This window comes from Rutilus rutilus (assembly GCF_951802725.1).
Source record: "Rutilus rutilus genome assembly, chromosome: 11".
Lineage (NCBI taxonomy): Eukaryota > Metazoa > Chordata > Actinopteri > Cypriniformes > Leuciscidae > Rutilus > Rutilus rutilus.
The window spans coordinates 25,656,627-25,681,450 of NC_140216.1; the positions used below are offsets into that span (position 1 = coordinate 25,656,627).

General features: G+C 44.8%; 1 protein-coding gene and 1 long non-coding RNA gene across 2 annotated transcripts in view; both read left to right on the forward strand.

Annotated features, from left to right (window-relative positions):
- Nucleotides 1-24,824, forward strand: part of p3h4 (prolyl 3-hydroxylase family member 4 (inactive)) — a 112,913-nt gene that overhangs the window by 75,872 nt on the left and 12,217 nt on the right. The gene's annotated exons all lie outside the window — the stretch shown is intronic.
- Nucleotides 22,481-24,824, forward strand: part of LOC311299857 — a 2,924-nt gene continuing 580 nt past the window's right edge. The window contains exons 1-3 of the long non-coding RNA XR_014629206.1: nucleotides 22,481-23,865; nucleotides 24,377-24,451; nucleotides 24,542-24,824. The exon at nucleotides 24,542-24,824 is cut by the window's right edge and continues 580 nt beyond it. This is a non-coding gene — a long non-coding RNA (uncharacterized lncRNA). The remainder of the gene's footprint in view (nucleotides 23,866-24,376; nucleotides 24,452-24,541) is intronic.

Below are 24,824 nucleotides of genomic sequence, written 5' to 3' on the forward strand. Positions count from 1 at the left end.
CCAGAAAACGGGTGAACAGAATGCCCTTGAAAGCAGGGGGACGCCGGGCGAACTGAATCGCATAGCCGAGTCGGATGGTACGGATGAGCCAGCGAGACGGGTTGGGAAGCATTAACCAGGCTCCCAGAGACCGAGCAAGCGGGACCAACGGTACCACAGACGTACCCGGGGTGGGGCAGTAGAGTTCTCAACGGGTCGGGTCGGCCCGATAAACCCGACGGGACCCGCAGGTTCGGGCCGGGTTCGGGTCGAAAATATAATCAAATGACTCGGGTCGGGTCGGACCTCGGGCTTAATCTTTTCCAGTCAGTAAAAAAAAAAAAAAAAACATTTATTAATCATCGCTGCTGACTCAGTCACTGTTCACCGTAAAGAAAGTCTGGCTGCTGCGTGCAAGCGCATCACGGAGAGGGGCGGGGGCAGACCTGACGCCGCTGCGTGCACGCCTTTAGCCTGGAGAAGAAGATGGAGTTGGTGAAAAGTAAACTTGCCTCAGGTGAATTCACCGTCGCTACTACAGCCTATTTATATATTTAAAGTTTATTGTTTCAGTTGTTTGTATTGTTAAAAGGCGTGAACATTAAAGGTTGATTTGAATTTCCGTCTGCTGGTCATGATAATACGTGTATGAGAAAAAAATATATATATCCGACGCGGCGTCGGGCCGCGGGCCGGGTTCGGGCAGATAATTCATGTTGATGTGTCGGGTTACATCGGGTCCGGGCTTTAAAAGCCACGGGCCGGGTCGGGTCGGGTTGTTATTTTCAGGCCCGTTGAGAACTCTATGGGGCAGCGCGGCGGAATGCAGGGACCCGACTCGGACAACACAGCGGCCCGCAGTGGGGTCTGAGTGTGTGGTGCAGCACATACCTGCTTCCGTCGAAGGACAGAGTGAGTGTGCGGAGGCGTCAGCACGTCCGGAACACAGCCACTGCTGCTCGCTGGCGATGAAAGAGGGGCTCGGGAGTGACAAGGCATGGCGGCGTCGTCGACTGCCAAGCGCGCCCTCTTGGGGCCCAGAGGTTTCAGAAATTGCTCTTTTTTGAAAATGTGGGAACAAAAAGAAAAGGAAACAAAAGATTCTCCGCCCGGCCCTCCACCGGGGGAAGGAGTGGCGCCTTCGCCATCTCCTGAAGAACAACTTGATCCACCTCCGGGCCGCCCGTCTCAGGGTCGTTTGCACCGTCGCTTGCCTCCTGGTTTGGCAGCGGCCTGGACGGGCGGGGTCGGCTTCCTACGGCTTGCTCCACGCTGAGGCCTGGATGGTTGCTGCTGCTGCTGGGGCTTAGCGGGAGCGGAGGACGCCGCAGAAGGCCCACCTCGGCGGACGGGTGGGAGCAGCAGCGGTCCGCCGGGGCAGGATGTGCCGGATGGCCTCCGTCTGCTTCTGTGCAGCCGAGAACTGCTGGGCAAAGCTCTCGACCGCGTCGCCGAACAACCCAACCTGGGAAAGAGGGGCATCCAGGAACCGATATTTATCGGTGTCCCTCATATCCGCCAGGTTGAGCCAAAGGTGGCGCTCCTGGACCACCAAGGTGGACATCGCCTGACCGACTGAACGTGCGGCTTCCTTCGTCGCCCAGAGGGCGAGGTCGGTTGCCACACGGAGCTCCCGGAGGAGCTCTGGGTCAGAACCACCCTCATTCATGTCCATGAGCGCCTGGACCTGGTGGACCTGCAAGAGCGCCATGGCATGGAGGGTGGAAGCAGCCTGTCCACAGGCCTTGTAAGCCTTCGCCGTTAGACCGGACGAAAACTTACAGGCCTTGGACGGGAGGCGTGGATTACCCCGCCAAGAGGAAGCGGACGCCGGACACAGTTGCATCGCGACGGCCTGCTCCACTGGGGGGATATCCACATACCCCTTAGCTGCCCCGCCGTCGAGGGTGGCGAGGGGGGAAGAGCCACTAGAACGGCTTCGGGCACTATACGGTGCCTTCCACGTCCTACAAAGCTCCTCATGCACCTCCGGAGAGAAAGGTACCGGGGCGGCGCACTGAGAACCAGCACGGCCCGCCCCGAGAAACCAATCGTCCAACCAAGAAGGTTCGGGACGTGGTGGAGGGTTCCACGCAAGCCCAACCTTCTCTGCGGCCCGGGAAAGCATAGCCGCCCATTCTGGATCGGTCTCGGACAACGCTACACGCCGAAGGGGGCAACGCAGCCGAGTCGTCATCTCCAGAGGACTGAAGCTCCCCCTCCGATGCTGCGATCGACATCTGATCGTCAGCTGGAGCCCCAAAGGAAACGGTTGGTCGTTCCGTAGAAGGACCAAGACGTTCACTAAGGGGCCCCAATGGCAACAGCGCTTGTGAGGCGTGAGGGGCCCGCGGAGGTTGACTCGACGGGGAAGCCCTCACGGTAATCCTCAGATCACCCTGGTCATGCACCGAAGTAGGTCTATTCTGCGGGGCAGAATAAACGCTAGATCGGGGCATAGGCGAGGGGACTGCACCTCCCTTGAGGTAAGCGAGTCTCGATCTACGCGCTGAGATAGTCATATTCCCGCAATGGGAACATGAACTATCCACAAAAGCTGCCTCAGCGTGTTGAATGCCCAAACACGAGATGCAACTATTGTGGCCATCTGCTGGCGCCAGGGTACGACGGCATCCAGAAACGCACAAGCGGAATGACATCTTGAAAAAGACGCAGGGTCACGCTTGTGTTGCTCTTTTAGTGAAAACAAAAAAATAGAAAAATAACTCTCTCAGTGCTGAGGCACCCAGGGGTAGCCGCGGTGTGAATGAACACACAGGGAAACGCCCACTGAACCGACACACACACACACAGACACAGAACAATAGTGCTGTGAAAACAGCAGTTGTGAGCTGCAATGCCCGCGGCCACCGCTGATCGCGCCGTCACACCAACACAAGGAGAGTCCTCTTCTCATTCTCAAAGGCAGTCTTTTCCTGTAGAGTTCGGAAGTGAAAGCAAAAGCTCGGCTCCGAAGTGAAAGACAATGTGTGCGTGCGCCCGCTTCCTGTTTATACCCGCGCTGCGGGGCGGGGGCGCGTGACGCGATTCACGCACGCCAACGTTCATTGGCTCGTTCTGTAGACACTCGAAGTTGATAGGGCTCCCTGAAGTGATCCCAATTACGTCGTCACGTCGACGTTACGTCGAACGTGAGCGACTGAAAGGGAACCAGGTTGCTGCTGGATGAGGTGTTAGTGAGGACAGCAGGGGGTGCTCACCCTCTGGTCTGTGTGGGTCCTTACACCCCAGTGTAGTGATGGGGTCACTGTACTGTCAAAGAGCAGTTCTGGCGCAATATGGCTGCTGTCGCATCATCCAGGTGGATGCTGCACATTGGTGGTGGTTCCCCCTTCCATGTTAAGCGCTTTGAGTACAGAGAAAAGCGCTATATAAATGTGATGAATTATTGTTATTAATCAAAGATCAAAAGAAAAAGAATCACTCACTGCTTTTGACTGAAAAATTTGAACCCTGACATATATGTGAAGATTGTTTTATGTTCACTTAAATTAAAAGTTATTTTAATTGTTTTTTTTTGTTTTTGTTTTCTAATGTGTAAAAATGTATAGCTTTCAATCATACTGTAATATTGACTATAATTAATGGCTAAAATTGAGAAAGAAATACATTTCATAGAGATATCAGTAGCAGTATTGGTCAGATTCTGGCCTTCTTTTAAAAAAAGTATGCCATTTAACAAATATTTAAAATATACTGTCTTTATTTTGTTTCTACATTAATTTGCTATTAATCATGAGTATATAAGGCTTCATAGCCTCCTAGGTCCGTCCGTCCATGCCATGCCACGGCCCAGGTCCGTCCACGGCATGCCAAATGACAAACTATCACTCGCTGAGTTGTTTACGTTAACACGTGAGGCTGCGCGCAGCACGGAGATCACACATTATACGGAAAGTGCTGACACTTCAGATGCGCATTTGAAACACAGTAACGTGCATGAATACAGAACACTAAAGTACATATTGCCATATCATTACAAAGTAATTCATTTGCTGCATTAGCAGAGAAAGCACATAAGTATGTTTATGGAGTGAATTATGTGCCATAATTAAACAAACAAATCCAGCATTTTGCAAACAAACTCGATGTACTTAGCAAAGGAAAACTCGTCTCGCAAACAAACTCGATCTGCTTTGCAAAGGAAAACTCGACTCGCAAACAAACAGAAAGCAATGTGTAGTTTTGTGTAGTACAAAGGTCAGTTTGAGTGAAAATGCAGTGGAGTAACAAATATGTATTGTGTTTTACAAATATAAATAAATGAGCCAAGATAATACTTCACAAATAAATACTAACCGTCCTACAAATTGCATGTAACCTTTGAACAAATACCAAATCTAGTGCATACAAATGCATATCTGTCTGTTATGATTGTGTGACACTTGGCTTTTTATGAGATCTCTCGACTCGATTTTCTCACAAATGTGTCCAGGCTGATTTTCTCACAAATGCAGTTGAGCAACTTCCTCTTCTAAAAGTGTAGATGGCGCCTAAACTAGGGGATTAATTTAGCGCTAGTCTCCCGGGAGAAGCACTGATTTGAAACTTGTCTTTGCCTACAGCTGAGGAAAATGACTGGTGAACGGGTGTGTTTCTGTCTTAATTTATCTATAATTAACCTTTTTGAAGTTTTATTTTGCAAATTGTTTATTACATATCTAGACAGATTAGCACTTAGCAATTCACTCTCTCTAGAAAAGGGGACTCTATAATCCATATGTTGCTTTTTAAATTTTTTGTAAAAACGTTACATTTACTGAACAAGTCTATTTTTTTTGTTCTCCATAAATTAATGAGAACATTTCATTTAATTGAAAGGAGGGTCCCACTTATTTATTTATTAATAATTAATTCAGTTAGCTTAACTGTTAATGTAATAAAATAATTAATGAACAAAACAAACAATATAGAATTGTTTCTTAACTTGCCTGTGACGTATGCAGTGCCCAAATTATTATTTTGGACAGACAAATGAAACCCGCCTCTTAATTAAATGAAATGTTCTCATTAATTTATGGAGAATGAAAGAAATAGATTCGTTCAGTGTAGACATAATCATTTATTTAGTAATTTCGCATGCCTCCGATGTAGAAAAAAATGTACAAAAAGCAACATATGATGGTAGAGCTTTCAGCTTATAGATTCCCCTATCCTAGAGAGAGTGAAGTGCTACTAAGTGCTAATGTGGATTTCTGTCTAGATATGCAATAAAAATTTTGCAAAAGAAAACCTCAAAAAGGTTAATTATAGATCAAATAAGACAGAAACACACCAGTTCACCGGTCATTTTCCTCAGCTGTAGGCAAAGACAAGTTTCAAATTAGTGCTTCTCCCGGGAGACTAGCGCTAAATTAATCCCCTAGTTTAGCGCCATCTACTGTTTTAGAAGAGGAAGTTGCTCAACTGCATTTGTGAGAAAATCTGCCTGGACACATTTGTGAGAAAATCGAGTCAAGAGATCTCATAAAAAGCCAAGTGTCACACAATCATAACAGACAGATATGCATTTGTATGCACTAGATTTGGTATTTGTTCAAAGGTTACATGCAATTTGTAGGATGGTTTGTATTTATTTGTGAAGTATTATCTTGGCTCATTATCAGTATTTATATTTGTAAAACACAATACATATTTGTTACTCCACTGCATTTTCACTCAAACTGACCTTTGTACTTGCACATTGCTTTCTGTTTGTTTGCGAGTCGAGTTTTCCTTTGCGAAGTAGATCGAGTTTGTTTGCAAAATGCTGGATTTGTTTGTTTAATTATGGCACATAATTCGCTCCATATATGTTTTCCGTCGAGTCTGAGAGAAATAACATTAGTATAGCTACCTACCTCAAGCGGTTTAAACAATGTGACAAAAACACACGTTTTATGTCACAATTGTTACCACCATGTTCATGTAGTCGACAGAAACATAAACAAATCAGAAACGCATTCGATTTCAGTTCTTTTTTTATCACTACAATACATATTGTTGTGTTGATTTATATAATCAAGTGTTCTAAAATAGAAGCAAGACTATACATATAATATACACTTACCTAAAGGATTATTAGGAACACCATACTAATACTGTGTTTGACCCCCTTTCGCCTTCAGAACTGCCTTAATTCTACGTGGCATTGATTCAACAAGGTGCTGAAAGCATTCTTTAGAAATGTTGGCCCATATTGATAGGATAGCATCTTGCAGTTGATGGAGATTTGTGGGATGCACATCCAGGGCACGAAGCTCCCGTTCCACCACATCCCAAAGATGCTCTATTGGGTTGAGATCTGGTGACTGTGGGGGCCGTTTTAGTACAGTGAACTCATTGTCATGTTCAAGAAACCAATTTGAAATGATTCGAGCTTTGTGACATGGTGCAGAGGATGGGTACATGGTGGTCATAAAGGGATGGACATGGTCAGAAACAATGCTCAGGTAGGCCGTGGCATTTAAACGATGCCCAATTGGCACTAAGGGGCCTAAAGTGTGCCAAGAAAACATCCCCCACACCATTACACCACCACCACCAGCCTGCACAGTGGTAACAAGGCATGATGGATCCATGTTCTCATTCTGTTTACGCCAAATTCTGACTCTACCATCTGAATGTCTCAACAGAAATCGAGACTCATCAGACCAGGCAACATTTTTCCAGTCTTCAACTGTCCAATTTTGGTGAGCTCGTGCAAATTGTAGCCTCTTTTTCCTATTTGTAGTGGAGATGAGTGGTACCCGGTGGGGTCTTCTGCTGTTGTAGCCCATCCGCCTCAAGGTTGTGTGTGTTGTGGCTTCACAAATGCTTTGCTGCATACCTCGGTTGTAACGAGTGGTTATTTCAGTCAAAGTTGCTCTTCTATCAGCTTGAATCAGTCGGCCCATTCTCCTCTGACCTCTAGCATCAACAAGGCATTTTCGCCCACAGGACTGCCGCATACTGGATGTTTTTCCCTTTTCACACCATTCTTTGTAAACCCTAGAAATGGTTGTGCGTGAAAATCCCAGTAACTGAGCAGATTGTGAAATACTCAGACCGGCCCGTCTGGCACCAACAACCATGCCACGCTCAAAATTGCTTAAATCACTTTTTTTTCCCATTCTGACATTCAGTTTGGAGTTCAGGAGATTGTCTTGACCAGGACCACACCCCTAAATGCATTGAAGCAACTGCCATGTGATTGGTTGATTAGATAATTGCATAATGAGAAATTGAACAGGTGTTCCTAATAATCCTTTAGGTGAGTGTAGGTCTACATTTATGTAATTTTAATGCTCTGGCCTTTGCAGATATTTAAATGGCCATCTTCTGGCATGACTATGGATTTATATGAAGTGGTAGCACTTTACAATAAGATTACAATTTTAGCATTAACTAAGGTTAATAAATGTTGTAGAAGTATTGTTCATTGTTAGTTTGTTCATTTCAACGTTTACATACATTTTAAATTGAGTTTTAATTTTTATTTGATCTGTTATTACCTTAATGTACAATGAACTAACATGAATGATCAAGTTACAATTGTACTGCTCAAATATTAAAACATGCAGTAAAAACGTATATTGCATAATGCATATAGTTCATGAAAGCTAGCTAATACATCCTTGTTAACAAATGGGACTTGCAAAGTGTTACCTAGGAAATTTACATAGGCTATGTTTCTAGGTTATAGCTAAAGAAATGCACATTTGACATGTAATATTTTGTTTAAAATAGTTTCTGTAGAGTTTGTTCTGTAGAACTTCTCATTTTAATATATTCATATTTATATATTTATTTCACTTAGCACATTTCAGTTTAGCACTGTTTTACTTGGAGTGTTATGTTTGTTTTTAATCCCAGTAGCCTATCCATTTTTAAAAATATCGGTTGAATAATCGGTTATCGGCATGTACAGTCAAACCTAAATATCGGTATCTGTAAAATCCACTATCGGTCGACCTCTAGTTTCATGTCTTTGTCATGTTTCATGTCTGTCATGTGATCCCCTGTTCAAAGTCATGTGATCCTGCCATGTGTTCCCTTGTCTGTGTCATGTTGTCATTGCTTCATTGTGAGACCACTTTTTAAAGGTCTTGGTCTGGTCTCAGAATGGACCACATTTTTACTCGGTCTCGTCTCGGTCTCAGACGAAGAGGACTCGGGATTTTATTTCAAGACCGGTCAAGACCACAACTGAGGCTTATCACGAAATTATTTGATAACATCATTACTGTGATTAGACCTTAAACTTCTGACCAAGAGCTTGACTCATGTCTAATTTTAAATGTTTTTCGTTTTTACTGATTGTTTACGGTGGCAATCCCCGCCCTCCCTAGCCTAGGAAAACCCAGACAAACTTCCGGCAAATTTAGATTTGCTCTGCAAGTAGTCTGGCAAAGAGCCCATTCAAGCCGATTTCTAATCCGTCCAAATCGAGGCACCACGTTGAGGCGGACTTTACACGATGACGATCACTCTGATTGGTTTTAGGTCTATCCAATTGTGCCCAGAGGCATTTGAGCGACGTCCGTTGGTGAAGCGCACCAACTTTTAAATGCATACAATTGCAAACACATAAAGGGGCATTTCACCCATTTGAACATTGTTTTTTATTTAAAGTGGGTCATATATGTAGTCGAAATGTAAAAGAAATTTTGAATTTGGTGCCTTTGTGACCGAGAAAAGACAAAAAATAACTTCAGGATGCATTTGTATGAAAGACAACAACTCCCACAATGCACCACATTGCACAGCTCCGCAAGCCACTCCCACTAATCCAGAAAGCGCATATCTGCCTATAAGAGAAATCACTCTTCCGTCTACAAGTCTAGCTACCACCAGAGCTTGAAATTAATTTCACATTCACACAAAATGTCTAGTTAGTTGGCGAACTCATTAGTGCATTACTCCTCGTTTGTATTTCTTTCGAAAAGGTGAATTATTGCATGGTACCTGGATGTTTAGTCAGAACATATGCGGTGCGAAACTAGGAAACTAGTTCACAACACAAACGTCCGTGTCCTCGTCTGATTCAGAGATTTCGTCCAGGAGAAATTGTCATCGTTGAAAATCTTTGCCACAGACGGACTCTATCTGTGTTCGTAGCGGTTCGTAGTTGCATAGTGAGATCACCGGCGCCACCAGTCCGCCCTAACTCGAGCCAGTCCGGGCTCCTCGTCCGCGGCAGGCAGGTCTTCTGCCTCGGCTGCTCTTCGCTACAATGCGGCTTGTAAAGGTAGCCACAAACACCTGATTCAAGCATCAGACTTCCGAAATCCTCTTCCTCTAGTCTATATCATATTGAGTACTCTCCTCCGCTATTGTCATAACTTTACATCTGTCTCCACAGCGCCTGTTAGCTTAGCTTCAAACAAGATGGAGGATATTGCTTTCAGTTTCAGAGAGTAAAGTCCCACCCACTGATCTGTAATAGGTCTGTAGCGTGAGCGGGTCCCGCCCCCTGGGAAAGATGAGGAACGAGTGCTTGTAGTCTCAACAGAAATCCCCCCCTCTTACACTTCCTCCTACAATGACGCAAAATGACGATTTTTGCGTCATTGTAGGAGGAAGTGTAAGAGATAAATAACGGATTTCTCCCGTCTCAGGGGAAAATGAGAGAGTGTTGCACAACCATTCAATAGTATGACTGGGTTTCTAACAATGCAAAGCTTAATGCAAATGGGTGAAGTGTCCCTATAAGGACAGTCTCCATGAAAGACCCACTGCCAGATGAACGTGCTACTACATTTCTCTCTGAAACGGTAGGAAATTAAATTAGATTTAATAGAGATCTATTAAATTTAATATTTAATAGAACCATGATTCCCATCCGGTTCCAGTTGAGCGAACGCTGGCGTGCTTGACTGCCGCTGTTCTCCGGTACATGTTTGTTGAGATCTGGACTTTGGACCTTTTCTCTTCTTTGTCTCATGTTTTGATTGCTCCAACACGACGACCCATATATTGTTTTGGATGATCCCTTCAAGCTGGATTAACTGGATTAACTGCCTAACGCGAGCTTTCGTCACCGTGCAACGGGCTCCTTCCGTCTTCTGTGAGTAAGTTAACACTTTCTTTCGGTTTATCGGTGGCTGGTTCATACGTAAGTCTTGGCTGAGGTGGTCTTAGAAAGGGTTGCCTTTTTCATATACTTGCGCTGTGAAGTGGCTTAGTTGCTCGGTGTGCTGGCTAACGCGGTTTTTAAAATCTGGCTAGTTTTTCAGCGAGTAACGTTATACACTGTAGGATGCTTTTTCTTCTGATGCTCGTCGTGGGTCTTTGTTCTGCTTTTACTGATTTTTGCTCGGTGTCCCAGGTCTCCTTGCTGCCTTCTGGCTTGTGGATTTATAATATGGCTTTTTTTTTTATTCGTCTCTGGATTTGTATCATTTAAACCCAAAAGCCCGGCCAAAACTGCCTACCAGACTCTACAATCACTGTGTTGCTCTTGGAATTGCTCGCCGGCCTCGCTATATACACCGGGGTTCCCGTCGCAAAGAGTGTGCAATAAACGCTTCTACAATCTCGGCTGATGGATGTACTATTCCCGTCGTTTGGTCTTCCTCTCGCCGACTTCATACTAAAACAGGTCATGAGAATGGAAATGGGAACTTTGCGCATCTCCGTCGTCTGGAATATGTTTCATCAAGGGCTCCACTGGACACTACCACATCATCAACGACACTTAAAATGGCTCTAGTCAATGCCACGTCATTGTCAAATAAAACCTTCATTTTAAATTACTTTTTTATTTCTCATGCACTTGACGTTTTATTTGTGACCGAAACATGGTTAAAAAATGGTGACCAGTCGTCTCTTAGTGAGCTATCCCCATCTGACTGTTCTTTCTATAACACCCCTAGGCCAAGTGGTCACGGTGGTGGCTTAGCCACGATCTTTAGAAACTCATTCAAATGCAGACTAATGCCTATAGATGCCTCTTCTAGTTTTTAGGCACAGCTCCTAAAAATTGAGCTAAATGGCCCCCTACTTTGTGTTTTAGTGTATAGACCTCCCAAAGTCAATACAAACTTTATTCACAAGTTTTCTGAGTTTCTGTCAAATCAAGTGTCTCGCTGTGACAGGCTGTTGGTATTGGGGGATTTCAACATCCATGTCTGCTGCCCATCTAAACCGATGGTTAAAAACTTTCTGAACCTTATGGACTCACTTAATTTTGTACAGTCTGTCTCCAGGCCGACACATATTTTAGGCCATGCACTGGACCTTGTTTTGTCTCGCGGTTTCTCTGTACAAGTCTGTGAAGTATTTGATACTGGCATTTCTGATAATTTCCCTGTGGTGATTGAGCCTGTTATTTCATATACTCAGCCTATCCTCTCTCGTCCTGTACACTATTCTCGTGTTTTTCATGCAACTACTGCTCTCGAGTTCTCTGAATCTTATTCCAAACTACTTTCAAACTCCAATGCTTATCTGTCACCTTGTATGGATACTGAAAAACTGGTTGAAACTTTCAAATCCGTCTGTTGTACTGCTCTAAACACAGTTGCTCCACTTAAGCGCAAGAAGTGTAAGGTCAGATCTAATCCTCAGCCCTGGTTAAATGCATCTACTCGTACTCTCAGACAAGAGTGCAGGAGGGCCGAGCGCAGGTGGAAAAGGGATGGGCTTCAAGTGTCCTACCAAATTTTGAAAGATCGATTAACAGTCTATCAACACTCTGTTAGTGAGGAAAAATCCAAATATTTCTCAAACCTGATTGCAAAAAATGCCAATAGGCCAAAAGTTCTGTTCAAAACGTACTCGGTTACTAACGTAACCTCGGTTCTCTCTAGAAGAGGGAACGAGTACTGCGTAAGATATCTTACGCTAGGGGAAAATCCTTTTTCCGCGAGATATTGAAGCCAAAAATTATCCTTAATTTTGTAATAATGCAAAACGCGTTGCGGCAGCATGCAGACATAGGCGAGACAGCTCGCGCGCCTATTGGCTGCTCTGCAGCAACTGCAGCAGCCTATCGAGCGAGGCCTGGCGTGACGCCAGACCCAATCAGGGCACAGAGGCCCAGCCTGCCGCCATACAAATATCTTGCAAGGCAATCCCACTTGACCAGGCCCACGAAGAGGCCATGCCTCTCGTGGAGTGCGCTCTGACACCCAACGGGCACTGCATGCCCTTGGAGGCGTATGCCAGCGCTATAGCATCAACTATCCATCTGGATAGGCTCTGTTTCGACGCGGCTAGTCCCTTAGAACGTCCGCTAAACGAAACAAAGAGCTGCTCCGTCTGTCTGAAACCAGACGAGCGAGACACATAAGCTCGTAATGCCCTGACTGGGCAGAGGAGGCTCGCGTCTCTTTCCTCATCAGGGACCGGTAGGGCTGACAGGGAGATAACCTGCGCCCTAAACGGTGTGTTGAGGGATTTCGGAACATAACCGTGCTTAGGTTTGAGTATAACTTTTGAGTCATTAGGCCCAAACTCCAATGCGCTTCACCGAAGCGAGAGCCAGCAAAAACACCGTCTTGAAAGACAGGTGTTTCAAATCGATTGACTGTAAAGGCTCAAATGGCGCACCTTTCATGGCTTCCAGAACCGTAGAAAGGTCCCATACGGGGACTGAGGGAGGTCTGGGAGGATTCAGTCTCTTAGCCCCTCTAAGGAAGCGGATGACTAAATCGTTCCTTCCTATTGACTGACCAAGCGTTGTTTCTGAGAACGCTGCTATAGCCGCCACATAAACTTTGAGCGTGGAGGGGGCCCTGCCCCCATCCAACAGCTCTTGTAGGAAGGAAAGCACCTCCGCCACACCACAGTCTGTGGGTGACACACCACGGGCTGTGCACCAGCCCGAAAACACTGACCATTTCGAGGAATAGAGTCGTCTCGTAGACGGAGCTCTAGCCTGCGTGATCGTGTTTAATACTCCTTCAGGGAGTCCAACATGTACCCGTTGATGGCCCAGACATGAAGGGACCACAGTTCCGGGTGAGGATGCCAGATCGAACCGTGGGCCTGTGAGAGGAGGTCTCTCCTCACTGGTACTGGCCACGGGGCAGTACTTGCTAACTGCATCACGACTGGGAACCAAGGTTGGTTTTTCCAGAACGGTGCCACCAGCAGTACTGAGCATCCTTCTTCCCTGATCCGTTCTATCACCTGAGGCAGGAGAGAGACGGGGGGAAAAGCATAGAGCGGGCGGCGGGGCCACACATGGGCCAGCGCGCTCCTGCTCTTTGAGAAAAATTCCTGACAGTGAGCGTTTTCTTGAGACGCAAACAGGTCTACTTCCGCTCTGCCGAATTTCTTCCACAGCAGTTGGACTGTCTGTGGGTGTAGAGACCACTCGCCTGCCGGAACATTGTTCCTGGACAGTCTGTCCGGTCCTATGTTCAGGAGCCCTGGCACGTGCGCTGCTCTGAGCGAGCGCAGGTTGCACTGAGCCCATACCAGGAGGCGTTCTGCCAGCCTGTACAGGTTCTTGGACCTGAGGCCGCCCTGGCGATTTATGTAGGACACCACAGACATGTTGTCCGAACGGACCAAGACGTGGCGTCCTTTTATCTGGGGACAAAAACGCGTCAGCGCGTTGTCTACTGCCAGCATTTCGAGGCAGTTTATGTGCAGGAGCTTCTCCCGTTCCGACCACTGGCCGAAGAACGGTCTGCCCTCGAGCAGCGCTCCCCATCCCGAGGTGGACGCGTCCGTGGACACCACTTTCACCCTCGAGGAAGTCCCCAGGCTTACACCTAATTGGTACCAGTCGTTCGCTCTCCAAGGTTTCAGAGCTGTGACGCACTTCTGATTGACCCTGAGGCGAAGCGAACCGGATGCCCATGCTCTGCGTGGGACTCGCGCTTTCAGCCAAAACTGCAGCGGGCGCATGCGGAGCAGGCCCAGCTGGAGCACTGACGATGCTGAGGCCATGAGACCTAGCATCTTCTGAAATTTCTTGAGCGGGACAGACGCGCCGCAGCGAAACGCGTTCGCTGTGCGCTGAATGTCTACCGCGCGCTGTGGTGATAGTCACGCTATCATGGACAGCGAGTCCAATTCTGTGCCCAGGAAAGATATCTTCTGACTGGGTAACAGAGAGCTCTTCGCCCAATTGACACTGAGACCCAAATCCTCGAGGTGATCGAGTAAAATGGTCGTGTGTTCTATGAGCACTGCGCGAGATTGCGCTAGAATCAGCCAATCGTCCAAATAGTTCAGCACTCGTATGCCTCTCATTCTGAGAGGTGCGAGCGCCGCGTCCATGCACTTCGTAAATGTACGGGGTGCCAGGGACAAACCGAATGGCAGGACTGTGTACTGATATGCCTGGCCCTCGAAGGCGAATCTCAAATATCGCCTGTGACGTGACGCTATCTGTATTTGAAAATACGCGTCTTTCAGATCTATTGACACAAACCAATCTCCTTGGCGAATCTGCACAAGGATTTGTCTGGTCGTGAGCATCCTGAACTGTCGCTTCACAAGCACTTTGTTCAGTTGCCTTAGATCTAGTATGGGTCTGAGACCCCCGTCTTTTTTCGGTACCAGGAAGTATCTGCTGTATAGCCCTCCTTCGCTCTGAACTTGAGAGAGAGGCTCTATGGCCCCTTTGCTCAATAGTTTCGTCACTTCGGCTCGAAGTAAATGTGCTACTTCTGTTTTTACCGTGGTCTCGACGCGCGCCACATAGCGGCGAGGGCGTCGGCGAAACTGCAGCGAATAGCCTCTTTTTATAATGTTCAGCACCCACTTCGAAACCCCGGGCAGCTTTGCCCATGCGTCTGCATGGATAGCTAGGGGTTGAATACGAAGCGCGCTCCGCTCGCTCAGCGATGGAGAGGCTTCGGCGTGCTGCAACACAAGCATCGCGCTCGTGACATTTGAGGCATGGGGCGCGCTGATAACAGCGGGCAGATTGCCCGCGCTCGACTCCTCTGCGGTGGTCAGCCGCGAGGGGGAGGGCTGGGCGGTTCCCGTGGGAACTGTCATGTCTATGTGTGGATGTGGGCGCGGGACAGCGGGCACATTTATCACACCGAAAACATCGTTCGCTTGCGTGAAGCGAGTGCACGTTGGTTTCGTTTTTACAGAAACCGTGAGACATGCACAACGCGGTGTTAGTGGGCACTGGGTAGTGGGCATTTTCACCATGTTTGAAGCGCAACCGATCTGAGTCGGTTTTATGTGCGCGAGCCCTGTGTGACAGGCTGTGCTTGTGTGTAGGGATGGGCACTGGGCAGTGGGCATTCTTACTACACATGAAACACCATCGGCCGTAGCCGGGACACCAGAAAATACACTCTTTTGGGGATTTATCTGGGTAGCCGTGAAAACGGCATTTGTGTGCAGGCAAGCGGGTGACAGAACCGACTTGTTGGCTGCAGAAAACACTGGAACAGTCGCATTTGCTGGAACTGGACGAGCGAATAGCTTTGGTGTGAGTCTGGCCGCAGCGGGACTTAAACACCGTCGTTTTCCTAGCTGTGCTAGGACGACTTCGGGGGCTCGGGCTTCACCGTAATCCTAGGTCGCGGGCCACGTGCAGCGGGGCGGCGACCGGATGAGCGGGAGCGCGGTCTCGCGCTTCGGGCCTGGCGGCGCTGTGAAGTGGAGGCAGTGGACGGTGGCTGTGGCTGTGAGCTCTGAGCAGACGGTTTCGCACGGCCTGCTGCAGAGCTGGAGCGCTTCGGGAGGAAGTGCTTCATAGCCTGTGACGCTTTCTGTACCTCTGCGAATCTCTCCGCGAAATCCTTGACGGAGGATCCAAAGAGGCCTGTGGCGGAAAGCGGGGCGTCGAGGAACGCGGTGCGCTCCGACTCGGCCATTTCCGAGAGCGTCAGCCAAAGATGTCTCTCAGTCACGGTGAGAGAGGCCATATTCCGTCCAATGGCTTGCGCTGCAGACTTAGTAGCACGGAGAGCGAGGTCCGCGGCACTCCTTAAGTCCGGCACGCAGATCTCGTCAGGCCCTTCCTCATCCAGCTTACGGAGGAGATCGGCCTGGAAGATCTGAAGCGTTGCCATGGTGTGCAGCGCTGACGCAGCTTGCCTGGCAGCGGAGAAAGCGCGGCGGAGCAGGCTTGACGTCGTGCGGCAAGCTTTAGAGGGTAGGGCCGACTTAGCACGCCGTCCAGCAGAGGGCGGGCATAAGTGGGCCGCTATCGCCTCTTCGACCGGCGGCAGCGAAAGGTATCCTTTGTTCTTGGCATCGTCAACAGCGGAGAATGCCAAAGAAACAGCAGGACGCACTCTAGCCGAATAGGGGGCGTTCCAGGACTTGGCGACTTCTTCGTGTAACTCAGGAAGAAAAGGCGCCGGTCTGGACGCAGGCGAAGCGCGCTCCCCAGGCAGGAAAAATCCATCCAGCCGGTTGTGAGCGGGCTGCTCAGGCGAAGACCACTCGAGGCCGAGGCTCGCCGCGGCCTGTGCGAGTACTCGCATGAGCTCCGTCTCGATGGACGCTCTCTTGCCTGAAGACATGCGGGCAGGGGGCGCGGGGTCCTCAGAGCCTGCCCAATCCTCACTGCCTGACGCCAGGATAGAGCAAGAATCATCCTCTCCCAGCAGGGCTTCCTCATCCACGATGTCAACGGAAGCGGCGGCAGACGGCGGCCGCTGTCCGTCAGGAAGCGAGGGTGACGAAGCCGGGGAAGCAAGCGGGCGAACCGGCGAGCTTTGGCGGCTGAGGGAGGGTTCCGGGGCCCGCTGGGCACGGCGCTTTTTACGGCGCGACGCCGCGGCGGGCGGGGGAGCAGTCTCGGTGAAGAAGGCTAGGCGAGTCCTCAGAGTCGCCATTGCCATCAGCTCGCAGTGAGGGCAGCCGCCGTCAGTGAGCGCGAGAACTGCATGTTCCTCACCCAGGCAGGAAACGCAAACCACGTGGCGGTCCCCGTCGCTGAGTGTGGCTCTGCACGAGCCGCAGGAAGGCATCTTTAAAAAGACGCTAGCTCTTTTAGAATGTGTGTCGCGGCGGCGACACACACACACAAAAGTACAGTGTAATAAAGGGAAGGATATAAGCGCCGGAAAGCGCAGCAGGAAGGCAGAAAGGCAGCGCGGCCAGCGACTTTAGTGACTCGTCCCGCTGAAGGTGCTCTCTCTCAGACGGCGCAGCTTCTTCTCCGGCTCCAGCGATGCGTGTGCTTCGCTTGAAGGATGAAAAATCAGATAATAGCTGCCTGCGAGCGGTATTTATAGGCCTAGACCACGCCCATTTCGGCGGGACGTGACGCAGCGGGCGCGAAGTGCCCTGATTGGGTCTGGCGTCACGCCTGCAGTTGCCGCAGAGCAGCCAATAGGCGCGCGAGCTGTCTCGCCTATGTCTACATGCTGCCGCAACGCGTTTTGCATTATTACAAAATTAAGGATAATTTTTGGCTTCAATATCTCGCGGAAAAAGGATTTTCCCCTAGCGTAAGATATCTTACGCAGTACGAGAGACCTCTCGTAAGAGAACCATACATTCGGTTCTTAATCCTGTGGTTTGTTCAGTTCCTGATGTGAATCTTGAGATGTGCACACAATTTTCTGAATTTTTTGTTCAGAAAATACAGGATATTAGATTACGCCTCTCTCCTCTTTACATAGATCACTCTGAACTGGTCCTTACATCCAGTCGTTTTACAAACTTTCAACCAGTGTCTTCATCTCAATTACTTAACATTATCTCTCAGATGAAATTAACATTCTGTCAATCAGATGTATTGCCTGGACGTCTGTTTAGAGAAGTTTTAGACACAATCTGCCCCATCCTCTTAGCTATAATAAATAGCTCTTTAATAAACGGGGTTTTCCCAGAAAGTTTTAAACATGCTATCGTACAGCCCCTATTGAAAGGACATCACCTTGACCACACCGTGCATAACAACTACCGGCCTATCTCTAAACTACCTTTTATTTCAAAGATTTTGGAAAAAGCTGCACTGTTACAGTTTACCTCTTATCTGAATACTTTTAATATTTTAGACCCATTTCAATCTGGTTTTAGAGTGCTGCATAGCACTGAGTCAACACTGCTGAAGGTTACAAATGACATTCTATTGTCTCTCGATTCTGGGTCTTCTGTTATCCTGATACTTTTAGATCTGAGTGCTGCATTTGACACCATTGATCATAATATTCTACTGAGACGACTGGAGTATATTGTTGGAGTAGAGGGCCTTGCTCTACAGTGGTTCGCCTCATATTTGCAGGGGAGGACCTTCTCTGTAAATATCGGGTCATTCACTTCACCCTCTGCGTCGATCCATTGTGGCGTTCCACAGGGATCCATTCTTGGCCCCCTTTTGTTTTCCCTCTACATGTTACCTTTAGACTCAATATTCAAGAAATATAACATAAATTATCACTGTTACACTGATGACCTCCAATTATATCTCCCAATCAAACCAGGAAATGACTTTTCATTAGACAACCTCTTTACATGCCTTAACAAAGTCAAGACCTGGATGACAAATAACTCACTGCAACTGAATGAAAATAAAACTGAAGTGCTTCTACTGGGTCCTGCTGCTACCAACAACTCCATTAAAACACAGTTAGGTCCCTTAAGTAACAACTTACACAATCATGCAAAAAATCTTGGAGTCTATTTTGACCCTCTTCTCCAATTTGACAAGCATGTAAATGCAGTTGTAAAGAGTAGCTTTTTTCAACTACGATCTATAGCAAAAGTGAAAAACTTTTTATCTAGTAAAGACCTTGAAATTGTGATTCATGCGCTAATTTCCTCTCGATTGGACTTCTGCAATTCTCTGTACGTTGGCCTACCTCAAACTACACTGTCTCGGTTACAAATGGTTCAAAATTCAGCAGCCAGATTGCTAACAGGAACTAAGAAAAGGGATCACATCTCCCCTGTTCTTGCCTCATTGCATTGGCTACCAATAAAATTTAGAGTCGACTTTAAGATCCTTATTTTTGCATACAAGGCCCTACATAGTTCGGTCCCCAGATTATATTTGTGATCTTATTAGGCCATACACAGCCTCTAGGTCACTAAGATCTTGTGATCAGTCACTTTTATCTGTCCCACGCTCTCGGTTTAAATCAAAAGGTGATCGAGCTTTCTCTGTAGTTGCCCCAAAGCTCTGGAACAATTTACCTTTAAATATTAGGACCTCTCCATTAGGGTGGTCCTTATTTTTAAAGTCTCCAATTGTCATGCTCTTAACCCTTCAAATTGTTCCTTTATATAAGAAAATACAGCATGCCAATTTTTATGGCAGTAACATAATAATTACTGGTAGCTCAATAGCTTTAAACTTTCTGAGATTTTGATGATTTTCGTAAAAAACGATCATTTGAATTGGTATTGTACCTGGCTAGTAAAATTCCAAAAAAATCTCCACATATTCCATATGCTCCATATATTCCTAAATATGTATTTTAGATGCATATCTCAGTTTACTTATTGTAGAAACTAAATCCAAATTAATCCATCCATGACCTGGTTTAGCAGATTTACCTTTCCTGGTGGAATCAATACATATTTCTATTGATGATCACCTTGGTTATTGTTTGGGTTTAGAGCACATTTTTTGGTTTAAAAAATTACATTACGTTCCTTGAAATTGACCCGGAACTTTGGCCGAATCAAGCAGATTATCAGGAGGCACAGGCAATTATACATGCAATGAAAGTAGTCAATGATCACGCCGAGAGAGGAGTGGCTCTGATTCAAGAATACAATCTCACACACTCTGAAGAACAATTGCAGTTTCTCCTTCATGTGGTGGAAGATCACCGACGGATCTATCCAGACTGCAAAAAGTCAACACTGGCTGCTGAGCATCAGAAATGAGGGATTGTTGAAAACTTTGTGCTTTTTTTGAGATTGTTGTCGTTGTCATGTCAGTGTTGCTCTGATTTCAATAAAATGTAGTTCATTTGCAGCAACTTTTAATATTACTTGCATATCACAATAACGCCGCACAGCTTAACATAGGCAATCTTCCACATGATTGAGCTACCTCTAGATATCATTTTTTTGTCAACATTTTTGCATATTTCCAATTTTGAAGTTAAAAGGAACAGTTTAAGAGGTTAAGACACTAACATTTTGCAAAAAAAAAAAAAATTGGACTTGATAAGGACTCTCCATCTCTGGTTGCTTTTAAATCCAGCTTAAAGACCCATTTTTATTCTCTTGCATTTGAGTAATATTGTGTATGTATTTTAAATAACTCGGTGTTCTACGTTATGTATATACACTGAATGGTTTTGATACTTGATTTTATCTCTCTTTCTTTTCTTTTTTTCCTACTACTACTTTTTCTCTTATTTTGTTTTTATTCTATTTTTTGTATTATACTGTAAAGCACTTTGGATCAACTACGGTTGTGTTAAACTTGTGCTATATAAATAAACCTTGACTTGACTTGACTTGACTAGATTTAATAGAGGATTTTAACTGTGACAAGATGATTGACAGGGCAGTTTAAGTGACAGGATGCACGCGACAGCATCCGTCCGATAAAGATGACGAAGTAGTATGTCCCAAAGTTTGCCTACTTTTTTGCTACACATTCAAAAGTAAATACCTTTTCTTCACAAAAAGAGTACATACTTTTATGGCGTAGGCCTAGTGTAACTTAGGCGAATTGGGACGCAGCATATGGCTTTACACAATGACGATCGCTCTGATTGGTTTTAGGTCTATCCAATTGCACCCAGAGGCTTTTGAGCGACATCTGTTGGTGATGCCCCTTTGGAAATGAGTTATTAAAGGGATAGTTCACTTTGAAATTAAATTTTGGTATGTTTTAGCTTACCTGAAGGGCATCCAAGATGTAGGTGTAGATGTAGATGAAGGCGACATCTAGTGTTTCTATATCTATATCCGCCCGCGTGCGGGTATAGAAACACTAGCACTAGATGTCGCCTTCGCTATTGCAGTTCATTAGCCAAGGCGACATCAGTGTATATATCTATACCCGCCCGCGCCGTCAGATCAGTTGGACGCGGCTTTGTTCAAGAGGCAAAAACTATATAAATACGGTTCGTTTTCTCACACAAACCGCTCGTTTCGTGTCTTAGGCCATCAAAGTGTACTTACGATGGGGAATTGTTTCATTTGGACGATGGGGAATTGTTTTAATTTGGACTTGTGCATGCTCTTTGAGACAGTGACCATAGACCTGCATTATATGACTGACAGACAAGAACGGTTTGACCTAAAAATATCAAAATTGAAACTACTGCGGAAACAAAGACACCTACATCTTGGATGCCCTTCAGGTAAGCTAAAACATACCAAAATTTAATTTCAAAGTGAACTATCCCTTTAATGAAGCTTTGCCAGACCATAACTCAGTTACTACTGAGAATGGTCTGGTTTTAACCAGGCTACGCCTTCCCACGCGTGAAAAGAATACGGGAGACAGGAGAGCAAGCTGTTCCATCACCGTGGCTGTCGTCGGGGAGATGTCAGCCAAATTCAGGGCTGCCAACTCTCAAGCATTCAGCGTGAGACTCACACAATTTACACTTTTTACACGCTTTCACTCCACGTAGCCATTTTCTCACGAACAGAAAAATCGCAAGGCAAAGAGGACACGGAGACCGACAGACAAGACAGAACAGGTTACTTATGATATAAAAAAAAATCAGCTCTCAGATTCTGTCTATTCTATTACAAAATGCAAACAATAAATACCGTTTTGGCGCTTGTAAATGTGACAGTGCCTCAGTTCAAGTGGCACGTGAACCGATCATCTCTAGCTAATAGTAAATAAACACAAATAAACAATGTTTATTCCTCATACATAATATTGATCAATCAGTGTTTTTCAACCGTGAAAAGAGGTAAAACAGCTGGAGAACAATTGTCACATAACATTTACCTCAGGAAATAGCCATTAAATGACCATAATATATATAACATGTTTAGTTGGCTAGAAAAAAATAGCTGATTATTTTGCTAAATATGTGTAGCTATATTACATATTTATTATATTTTACTTATATCATTAAGTAAAGTTGTTGTTATAATAAAAAATGCATTATATTTAATTTGGGCTCTCTGTATGTTTACAGCATTATGTGAGATTTTTTTGCCTATCTTGTGTACCTAATATTTATCCAAATAAGTCAATATTGAATCAAATCACAAGAATTTAATTGAATTTAAATTGTGAAAATTGTGTCAAGCAATAAAAATTGTAGCTTACCAGAAATTGTACCATGTAAACATTGTAACATGTTGTCACTAAACCTAATAAAAAAAAAAAAGGTTTAATTACTAAAATGTTTTGACAATCACAATACACATATTGTGATGCAAGATTTTTTTTTTTTTTTTTAACATCCCCCCAATCCAAACTGGGCGGTATTAACTAAAAACACAAGTCAAACCACATGTGAGATATTTACAAACTGTAATCAAAATAAAATACAAATACAGGGTTTCCTTTCCCATTGCACAATAAAGCTGCACAATATGTACCAACATGTAAATGATATATATATAAATATAAATGGCTGTAATGGGGGGGGGGGGGGGGGGGGGGGGGGGGGGGGGGGGGTAAATGTTTTTCTCCAACACTGTAAAAACTAAAGGAGCCTCAAATATCCTGTCGGATACTCAAGGAACTTCAAAATGTAATTTAGGTGCCTCAAAGCTCTTTCTCCTATAGTAGGGTTACTGGAGGAGCATTGACAAACTTTGAGGTTCTTGCTGGAACTTATGGGATCCTTTAAGCACTTTGTATTTAGTTCAGAGGTTCTGGAGTCACCTTTTCATTACCATGAGACCTCGAAGTGCTTTGGGGGAAAATAGAGGAACTGTAATGCGATAAAAGGGTTATTGGAAGATCTTTTAACATTTAAGTGGTTCCTGGAAGATCTCTTATGTTAAAGCCAGCATCTGGAGGAACCCAATGATTCAGTGAGGCCAGAATAAGATTATTATTATCCTATTATTATTATTATAGGCTACTTAAGTTTGATTCAGTAGGCCTATACATACCCAGGTGAAAAAGACGTACTATGAAATGTATTAAAAATGTACTTGAGTGTGTTTTTAGTAGACCTACAATACAAATATACTTTAATGCATTTTTAATACATTTAACAGTAGCCTAGTCTTTTTCCCTTGGGTAGCTTACATTTATTTAGTATAAGCCTATTGTATTAAGTAATTTAAACCTTACACAACAACACTAAATAATATTAATATTAATAATATGAAGAAGAAGAACCAGGAGGAGAAAAGTTTTATTCTGTCACGAAACTGCTGCTATTCCTCTGATGTCGTCGCTTCAGTGATGCTCGCGGTGCTCGCGCGCAACAAAGCTCAGCTGATCGACGTCATCGGGTTTGAAAGTAACGGCTCCAGTCCTCTCATCAAAGCTTCCGCCGTTTGTTCAGCTCTCCGTTACAAGGTTTGTAAACTCGCCAAATAAATATAAATAATACAGAGTCTACTCACTATATATTCAAACACGCACATAAACTAAATTTATTATACATTACTACGTTTTTACAATGTTTACCACTCGTTTATTGCACAGTATCTGGTATGAAGGTTTTAGCCGTGATGCTAACTACGTTGATCTAACATTAATGAACAAATGGAAATTATTGACTTATTGTCTTAGATTGATTTAGTCATTCAATTCAACATATTCTGTACAACTGTGTCTTCAAATTGCTGATATAGCCTAACTAATTTAGCTGATTCCTGCTGTCGTCATTGGCGTTTGTTATGAATAACAAAAGCAGGTTAATATAGTCTGGTCTGTTTTTGTTTAGCCTAACTTTACTTACTAGCCTAACTTACATGTTCCCTCATTCTCTCACATACCATTTTAAAGCCATTTACTGGTCAATAAATATTATGTTGTGAATAATCAGCTTTGTTCTTTTGTTTCCCCAGAACAACCATTACATTTCTAAAATAATCTGAACATTTCAGTGGCAACATTGAATTACAGTAAGTTACCTGCACCACATGCAAGTACTTTATTACTATGAACTTTCTCTGTGTGAAATTGTATTGTTTGACTGTGTACTTGTGTTTTTTAATCAGTTATTCTCTGAAAATCTCATGCTCTCAAATCTCATTCATGTTACTCAGAAAAATAATATCACAGGTTTGGTTCACAAATAATGCTATGCATTTTTTCTTATATCTTTATCATTTGCATTTGAATATATTGAATATAGGCTACATTTTAACTCTGAATTATAACTTCAAGTTTAGTCTTTTTCGACAAAAAAGAAAAAGAAGGAAAAAGCTATTATATGGCTTCAGAAGACTTACAACACAACCCATAACACATGAGTTGTGAACTCATTGATTATTTTTAGGATCTTTTCTGGGACATTTTTGGAGCTTAACCATTTTTACATAAATTGTTGCATTGAATTGAGCTAGACAAGTGTACATAAGAATGGTTTCATGAATGAATTACACAATTTTTTTCTGCTTGTGTTTCATGCAGTGAAAGCGAACGGTGACTGGGGTTGCATTATGCCTGAGATCTGCTTTTGGGTTCCACAGACAGAAAGTCAAACAGGTTTGGAACGTCACTAGGCTGAGGAAATTATTTAAATTTCACAACTATCACTTTAATAACCTTACTAACAGTACATTTTGTACTTTGCAGGGATCTCGGTAAGCTGAAATACAAGTTTGAACAAGAATAAAAATCCTCCTGTAGACCTGAAAATCATTGAAGTGCCTAGGACCATCCACCAGAAAAGAGGAAAAACAAACGGAAAACGAATCTGCTGTGCATTTTCACTTTTCTAACTCTTTAAGTACCTCACACCAACTTGGTCCCATAGTGACATTTTTGACCACAAATGAAATTGCTGATCGTGTGGATTCTTATTGAAATGACTGGAATTCACCAGTGAACATTCACAGAACAACAGATAATTTTACTG